The following is a 9591-nucleotide window of genomic DNA, read 5'->3' as shown; positions in this document are numbered from 1 at the left end:
CCCAATCAAACAGCGATTATTTCGCCGAATAATCCAAAAAGGTGCTTGTCTTGTACCTACCGTGAGCTTTCTGGTGGACGCGATTCCCAATACTTTCAGGGTTTTAATAAAAAAAAAATCGTTTGTTAAGCACAGATTTCCGTGAATTTGTCTTTACATTTACATCATTGGACCCAACTAGTGATTAATGATGCAAGTTGATATTGGTTGTTTAAACAAAGCATACACAACTACCTATTCATGAGTATGATTTATAATATGAATATTTAAGATTGAAAGTTCGTATTTTCTTCCTTATTAGATAGCGATAGCCTCTAAATAAGTGATGTCATTTCTCTGATCCTTTTTGATCCGAGGAAATCGGTTTATGATTGATCTATTTACAGCAGGCGCCGACTATACAGATCATGTGATTGGCCCTGACTGGAAATCGAACGGGCTTACTTCTGATACATCAGGCGTTTGTCATCATCAGTTCAGAATGGTTTACAGCACCTTCTTAGAATCGCCTGTGATGGCAACGGTGTGGAATCCTAATTGATGTGGGTAAAATAAATTAAAAGTGAGTCTGAGTAAATGCTAGAATGTATCAGGGGACGTTATCAACCCCAAAACCATATCAAAACCATTTGTCCATAGCTTCAATGTTAACTTTATTTATTCTACAACAATTCCTAAACACGTTATTAACTTATATACATCGCGAGAGGTCTAACTGTGGGAGGAAACCGGAGTCCCCGGGGGAAAAACCCACGTGGTCGGACAGGTGATCCCATACCTTGTCACGTCCGATCGGGGAGTCGGACCCCGGCCATTTAGGTGAAAGGCAAGTGTGTTACCACTGTGTTATCCGACCACCCTTCATTACTTCGCAAACAGATGCTTTTTATTCAGATTGTACGAACTGCTACTCTATACCAGGAAACATCGAGGTCGGAAATAAACGGCGCAGATTAAAGACTTAAAGATTAACCGAATTTACCCAGGATCGTAATCGAACGAAAGCTGTTTTCTACCAGGGCGCTAAAAGGGTCCGCCCAACAGAGGAAATGGGGTTGTGCAGGATTATATCTATCATCTCAATCATAAAAAGTGCTTGTCTCGAATGCATTTCAGGTCAAGTAAAAGGTCGTCATTATAATTAGAAAATTGATGTTCTTGACCTGATTTGACTCTAAATGATATACAGTAACAAAAGGTTTTCTCACAAAATAAGAGATTCCAAGAACATCCAAAGACTATCAATCACATCTGGAACAAAACAAAATCAAATTTTACATTAAAGGGCGGTATTACTAGTACATCAAATGAGGATGTACACCATCAGTCCTCTTGTTTTAATAACACCCAGATTAACGCATGTATATACATCCTGTAAATCTATTGGGTGTATTGATACACGACCTTCATGCCGTTGTGGTACATATCATTAACAACAGGGCTAATGGGGCTATATCGTTCACATGTTCTGCGGCTTGTCAAATGAAGATTATTATATAATATCCCTTTAACATGTCAAATATCATTCCTCTAGGATTTTAATATTCATGAACAACAAATTACACATATTAGCATATTTGACCATTGTAAGCTTGAAAGTATGTCTAGGACATTCAGTTTTACAAATTTTGTAGCCCTTCATCCCAGATTGCCTCCGATTCTATATCATTACCCTTAATTATGAGAAGATGCATATGTAGTTCAAAGATTTCAACACATTTGACATCTGTGATCTTAAAAGTAGGTAAGTGTAATTTATTTACAGAAATTTGGTCACTCTCCAAGCTTACGACTGGTCAATAACATTATCCGCTGTCTCAAAGTTAATGAGAAGTTGTTTCAAGATTTCAAGATATTTGAACCCTCTTACCTTTAAAGTAGGTCAAGGACATTCATTTATAAAAAAAAAACAATGGTAGCCCTCTATCCCGGCATCCCGAATATCACTACCCGAGGGATCAAAGTTAATGAGAAGTTGTTTCGAGACTAACATGTTTGAACCCTCCGACCTTGTAATTAGATTTCCGATTCGGATCACTCACTATATTGAAAAATGTGCCTCGACCCTACTCACTCGAGTTTTTTGTACTTACGTGTTAAAGCAGTAAATTATGAACCCTGTGCAGCATGGCATCAGCATTGTGTAATGATAGAACAATGTCATAAGTCCCGAAAAATAACCGAGTGACCAGCATGGGTTCCGAGGATTTGTTTCAATATTGACAATTCACTTTACTAAGCAAGATATTGACAATGCAAATAATTTGCAGTCGATATCTGGCGTGTGTCGATAACCCACCCCCACCCGCATTATTATAAAACTGATTAAAGGTGAAGGGGCATATGACGACTAAATCGGCCCTCCCGGTACTTTTTTTTGCCAAAAGCATAATATCCCCGATTAAGTGGAAGGAATAATTTTCCATTTCTCTTTACATATTTTCCGTTTTGGGTGGTTATACATTTTTTTCTACAAAACAGCATTAGAAACTATGTTTTTGACCACTAATTATAATATAACACATTTGTAATTACTGTTTGTGAAACGAATTAATCCCATTTAATCGAAGTTTAATCTTGTATATGCACCATCATGTTCCGTGACACTAAAAATACATTTTAGCCTAACTTGATGTCTTCTTTGCGAAAATCTTTTTTTTTAGCTTTTCAAGTCTGAGTAATATCAAAATTTTCAGTTAGAAATAAGCTATGGATATTCATAAATATCTAATGAAAAAAATATTCTGTGAATTACTGGATAGGCAAAGATTTGTTTTATGTTGAATACATACACCTCCATTTGCAATTCCGGTGAGATAATGTAACATATAATACAAATCCTCAACAGTTTGACCGTCTTTATCAGTAGAATTTGTGTTGCCCGTGAAATTTTCAATTTCATCTTCACTTCTAGAAGTATATGGTCTCTAACATTTTTTAGAGTACTTTAATAACATTCTGGGCATAAAAGTGGGTCATCACTCTGTTCAAGATCTACACCTTCTATAGAAAGAATTAATGTTGTTCATCCATTCTGGTGGACGTGGTTCCACAGCCCAAACAACACACGAATTTTCCATTTCACACAATAACGGACTTCAGTTTACAAAATTAAGATACCAGTACCCCACGAGTACAACGAAATACTGAAAGCCTCATCTCCTTTTGGAAATGGATCTCATGAAGATGCGACCGGCAGCAAATGTGATGCCAACATCAAAGATAAGAACATATCCTGTTCAGGTTGTAAACTATACTATTGTGACGTTCGTGTGCCTTAGTAAGGCGGTAAGTATTGTATGATATAAGACTGCTCCAGTGGAGAACATAGCTGCTAGTATCATGATTGAAAATCTGAATAATGTACGTCTGGGAAGTATGAAACAGCTAGAAAGTAACACTAACGCTAGTCTCGTATTCCCCAGACTCTCGTCCTCGCTCGAGTCTCGTTTGAGGCAGTCTCGAGCAAGGACCAGAGTCTGGGGAATACGAGACTACATCAAAGCCTCTATAAAATCCGAGATAAGAGAACTGAAACAGCTAGAAAGTAACAACAAGGCCTCTATAAAAACCGAAGTGAGAGAACGAACAGATATCCAAAAGGGGAAACTTAACATAAATTCTGGTCGGTGTACTTTTCCCAGTCAACACTAACCAAACTAGGATGCAACTTCTGAGCATATGGAGAACCTTTTGGACCAGTCTTCTGTTTAAGTATGTGGTAGGCTTTAGGTAATTCCCTATCAATCAGAAGAAGTATCAATGACTGGCTGTCCAAACCTGGTTCTGTGACAGTATGCCTTGAAGGTGCGCATGACTTCCGCCATTTGGTGTTGTTATTTGCTCTCCGACATTTGGTGTTGATATTTGCTCTCCGACATTTGGTGTTGATTTTTCCTCTCCGACATTAGGTGTTGGTATATCCTCTCCGACATTTGGTATTTCGCTATACTGGTAGACAAGGTACACCTTGTTGATATAGCAGGAGTATTCTTTATCAATACCAGATGCAGACGCCGGTGTTCAATTGATGATTTTCCTTCAATGGGTTTGATAATAAATCCTCCAGTTTGTCCTCATGACATGATGTATCAATCACTCCGCACAGGGTGACAAGGAATAATGTACCCCTGTACAGTCTCGATCGTGTTCAAACAAATGTACTGTTGGTCTCGGTAAGACTGTCGGATGACTGTTGCGATCACAAACCCTACATCTGACATTCTCTCCACACGTCTTCGTGGTATGGTTCGATTCCTCACAACACTTACAAACCTTTGTCCCAAACAAACTTTTCCCATACATTCAAATGCTTTCAGCTTTGACAGTTCAGCGAATGTCCCTCCGCGTTGTGAAATGGACTGTATATTCATTGTCTTTGCCTTTTGATCTCCATTTTTTAGGACTAAACTTGGCACCGTTGCCACTGAATACATTTGTGTTCCTGCTTGTGGTATCTCTAGTGACAGATGTGCCCTTGTACACGAAGCTGGGATTATTAAGCATACAGAGCTCATCACCTTCACAAAGTCTCAGAATACAGAAAAAGGTGGTAAGCAACACCATGTAAATAACTTCATGTATTTTGGTCGCTTTTTCCATCCTATGTCCATTTTCCTTGAAGGTGATGGGGCAGTTTCTATACTATTAGATTGACTCCTGTTGAAAAATTAAAATAGCTAAGGAGTGATGTGTACTTTGCATTCCCCATAAGGGCGCCAAAAAGTTTCTTGCAATCTTTGCTTCCTAGTTTGGGACCCGTATTGAAGTTTCTTTTTAAGGGTCGACTTCATCAATTCTGTGGAGCCAAATTGCCCATCCAGTCTTTACCAGGTTTTCTTTAAAACCGTGTTGAGGATTGGTAATATTGAAAGATCCGATATTAACTGCATGTTTCACAGACTTGGGTCCTAGCCATTTCATTATATCGAATTCCTTCATGGGGAAACACCAAGTTCCTTAGTAACATTGGAGAATCCCGCCTTCCATACAAGCAATTCTCCAAGGTGTCATAGAAGGATTTGAACCTTGAGAACAATACTTTCTTCTGCGTAAATAGCGAAATTTCCATATGTCTATAGTAACAGGAATATATATATATAGTTGTATGTCAAGTGATTTAATTTATTCTGATATTCCAAATTTGTAGATATTGGGTGTTGATGTTTAACAGGTGCGTCTATGGGCCACTGATAATCAACATCTGTTGTTATCGGCAGTTGAGGCATAGTATCTGGATAGAAAGGCTGATCATGACTTATTGTAGTCTCTGGCTCATATGATGTCGAGTGCTCCTACACATGTTGTCAAAAGCATTCACTAGGATTTACATCTGTTGAAATTATCCCTTCCCTATGGAGACTTCCTAACTCGCCGTTTCCACTGACCAGTGCACATGCTTCTAAACTCAATTTCTGCCTCAGCACAATTTTTGCTCATGAAGCAGTTGTAGGTCTGCCTCGGTCTCTTGTTTTTTCAGCTAGAGCTACAGAGAGAGAGCTTGCCGTTTCTTTACGGCCAAAGCAACAGGCCATCTTGAAAGTAAAAGGTTTTGAACAGACTTGGTAGGGAATAGTTGACAACTGATGAACAGATGTCATATGATGGTGCAAGATTACTTGGTAAGAGCTAATCAATTTTAAACCACAATGGAATTGAATGGGTCTATTTTAAACCACTGTGGTACATTTGGTTTAGTTTCCTTATGATAAAGAATGTGTTTTTTGTTAATTAACATAAGCACAAGCAAGGAAATGCATAAAATGTCAGGTAGCACAAACCAAAAGAAAACAATTTTACATAACTTGAAACATGATTTTTTTTATCGAAGTTATGTTACATCAAACAACTCATAATTTAACACAGTAAACATATATAAGTATGTAGTGAATCTTGTTTTGGGTTCTCATTGATGACTTCCATAATTAAAGAACCCTTCGTCTCTCGGATAGACAACAAGCTGACAAAATAAAATATATTCTGAAAATCAAAAACCACTGGCTGCTTTTTGGACTCGCTGCTGAAACCTTTGTTCAATGACTTTGGCTACATCCACATAACGTTCTACACAGTTACACATACATGACTCAGTACGACTGTCCAACTTGTCCCGAGGTTTATCCACACAAGTGTCCCAACACAAATTATTCAGTTTATGGATTTGCTGTTGTATCTTTGCTTTGCCAGCCTCCGCCTCTATAAATGCTTGCATTTCTGGGTCCACAGCATTTTGGCCCCCTGCTCCACCTGGGGGCGATAAACCTGATGAATTGAAGCTCATCTCAGTAATTTAGATTACCTGGAATAACAAAATGAGGAGGTTATCAATTAGAGAGCAAGAATAGTTTCAACATGATTGTAAAATAGATTTCATTTTTGGCTTCATCAATCTCTTCTTCCCTACCACAGGCATTTGCATCTTGTTAGTATTTAGGGAAAATACTAGCTCCTATATCAGCAAGGTGTAACACTTGAAAAGTCAAAAGTGGGGTGAGCTTTGATTCACTTTACATTTAAGGTCAATTTGACTAAAATAACAAATGCACTCAAACTACAAATGTACCGTCATTTAGAATCCTCAAATATTGATACACGTTATTTTTTGGAGACACTGATTTAAAGATGATAAAATGGAACAAAAGCCATTGTGATAGCCGACGATGCATCGACTGTTAACGGAAAATAGTAGGCTACGGGGTATATATATCACATCAGTTTTTAAACACGCAATCTGATCGACTAATCATACTGTTTTTAAACAGCTCTAAGATAGATAGCCTATAACTTCCCTTCCACAGTCGATGCAACATTCAATCTTCAAGTATAACAACTTGTTGATATAGTAGGAGTAGGGGCTAATATTTTTTTAACTAAATACAAACCAGATGCAGATGCCGGTGTTTTTACAGATAAGTCTGGGTCCAGCCACAGATTGGGAGGGGTTATAATTAGCTGCGATGACGTAGCTCTGGACAACGAATGGACAAATTCCGACAGACGGCCTGCCGGAGAGCATGCGCATTGTAGGTAGGGTATATATTTGTTCTAGGAGGGGTCAACAGGTAAAACACAATTATCTTAAATAACTCCCACACTCCCTGGCAGCTGCATTGTTGTATGAGACTATGAGGCCGACATGTGTATGCAACATAACTGAACCAATACATGTACATGTAATAGTGAATAATAATACATTTACGGAGACTTCAGCTTATGCCTCAGCTGGGTATGAATTGGCCCTATATGCTCCAGTGTAGCATTGCCTGCATGAATCGCTCAAGCTCTAGAGCAAGGGTACGTAATTTCGCACAGTACGTAAATTTGAACACCTGACGATTTTTTTGCATTTTTCCTCCAAGTGGTCGAGGGCTGTGTTTTTTTGTTTATATGTTGACTAATGCCAACCTTTAGTGGAACATTTGCCGTTTTAAGTACATCTTTTCAGATTAAGTTCGTTTTGAAAAATTTTAACTGATACGACTCTCGTCCGATAAAATGGATACCGGATGATTAAATATTTTATTTAAAATAATCCCAGTTGTTGATTGGCATGTGAATTTGCAAATATTTAAGGAAAATATCATTTGATCAGATTATAAACAAAACTTATTACAAATCCACCAAGTATAACTAATAACAGCGCTGACCTGCAGACACCCTGTCATTTTCACCGCCTTGTTTACATTACGTCGGTAGGGAGAGGTCATTATTTAAAGCAAAAATGGCGGTAAATTGACACTTTCCAATTTTACATTATTTTGATTTTAAAGATTTTTTTAATCATGGCTTTGGACTTTATCGGAGTTTAAGATGTTGTTTGTTTACAAAATGGCTGAAAACTATTATTACCAACAAAATTAAAGAAGTTAGATGGGTGTGCGAAATTACGTACCCGATCGTCTTCAAACCCAGCAATAAACACAAGTTAACAATAGTTCCCTTGCACAGTGATACATGTGCACATATTTGTTACACACTTGTTTGTTACGAAGCATTTGTACATCTAACAATGTGAGGTATTCTTTCTTGATTTGAAATTGATTTGACGAAAATGTATTTAAAAACATACCGAAAGTGTGCGAAATTACGTACCCCTACTCATGTATCCGTCTTTATTGCCCTTAATGCATTGAATATCTCTGTACTTAGATACAAACATTTATCAGTATGGTACATGTTTGACAGTACAACATGTCCCAAACTAGTCTACACTAGGTAGTCCAAAAATATCAATTTTAAGGGTTTATGGTTATGCATGTGTCATGTCTGGAAACATACATGTAAAGGTATAGGTCATTTCTCAAATGTATTTGATAATTTGTTAATCGTATCCTACATTGTGGAACTCTTTTATGAAATTATATTAAAATCATTGTGTCCAAGCAATATTTCAACATACAAGGATTTGCTACATTGGCATGCATGGGACTCAATCATAGCTCTGATGGTCATAAAAATTCCCAGTGGCAATATTTTTAATGTAACCACAGGGGCATATTCTATTCTCAATGTTTTTAAAATAATGAACAATATATATGATAGTCGAGTAATGAAAAACTTTTTCCAAATGGACAATAATAACAGAACTAGAGGTCACTCCCAGAAAATTTTCAAAAAACGATGTCGACGGGATGCAAGGAAACACTTCTTTAGCTATCGAATTGTTGATCTCTGGAACAGTCTTCCCCAACATGTCATAAATGCAGAAACTGTTTATCAGTTTGAAATCCTGTTGGACAATTATTGGAAAAATAACCGGTTTATATATAAAGAACAATAATCTCCAAATGCTACATGTACATTGCACCGGACTGATATTATTTAATTATTATTTCTTTGTAATTTACTGGATATGGATATAGAGGCTTTCAGCCTGCGTCCATAATGTTTCCTAATAAATCCTAATAAATCCTAATATTCTTGCATAAAAGATAGCCAGAAATGCCTATATATATATAGACTTTTATATAAGTATTACTTTTACAGTACTGGTTATTTTAAAATATAACACCAGACCACAGGCACATGGTTTTGTAATGAATGTTTAATTTATGATAAAAATCAAAAATAGAGCCGTGATCAGCATATATAAATAAACTTTATGTATGCTGATTACGGCTCTATTTTTATCATAAACATTCATTACAAACACCTGTGACCAGACCACAGAGGCATGTCTGGTTTTATATATTTTTTTCAATAGTCAGAAATACATATATGTGTCAATATATATAGGTATTTCTGACTATTTTTTTAATATAAAACTAGACATGCCCCTGTGACCAGACTAAGCTAGCCTCTGTGATGCAACTTTCGCTGACCTTCACTACCCGGTATTGCGGTAATCGTTTCTTGTCTAACAGTGGTAACTGTAGCTAAATTTCCCGTGATCAATAGTAAAGGTAGCTCATCAAAGATGATGAGGACATTCAATGTAGCATGTTTTAAATACTTACAGTGTGATAAAATTTTCCAAAATCATATAAAAACAAGACGAAGCTCGAGTCGTACGAGATGATGTGAACCTCGTGTTATTATGCCGGAAATAAGAGGATGTGCGCACGCATTCAATTTCAACCTTTGAACTCAAAA

The 9591-nt window shown here is 37.1% G+C and overlaps 1 long non-coding RNA gene across 1 annotated transcript; it reads right to left on the bottom strand.

Moving 5' to 3' along the window:
• Positions 1 to 5798: 5798 nt before the first annotated feature.
• On the bottom strand, positions 5799 to 9576 carry LOC117328828. The gene is made up of 2 exons (XR_004533052.1): positions 9456 to 9576; positions 5799 to 6298 (listed from the first exon to the last, which is right to left on the bottom strand). It is a non-coding gene; the product is annotated as an uncharacterized LOC117328828 (long non-coding RNA).
• Positions 9577 to 9591: the final 15 nt, after the last annotated feature.

The sequence above is a fragment of the Pecten maximus genome, chromosome 6 (assembly GCF_902652985.1).
Source record: "Pecten maximus chromosome 6, xPecMax1.1, whole genome shotgun sequence".
In the NCBI taxonomy this organism is placed as follows: Eukaryota; Metazoa; Mollusca; class Bivalvia; order Pectinida; family Pectinidae; genus Pecten; species Pecten maximus.
This window is presented reverse-complemented; position numbering and strand designations above follow the sequence as displayed.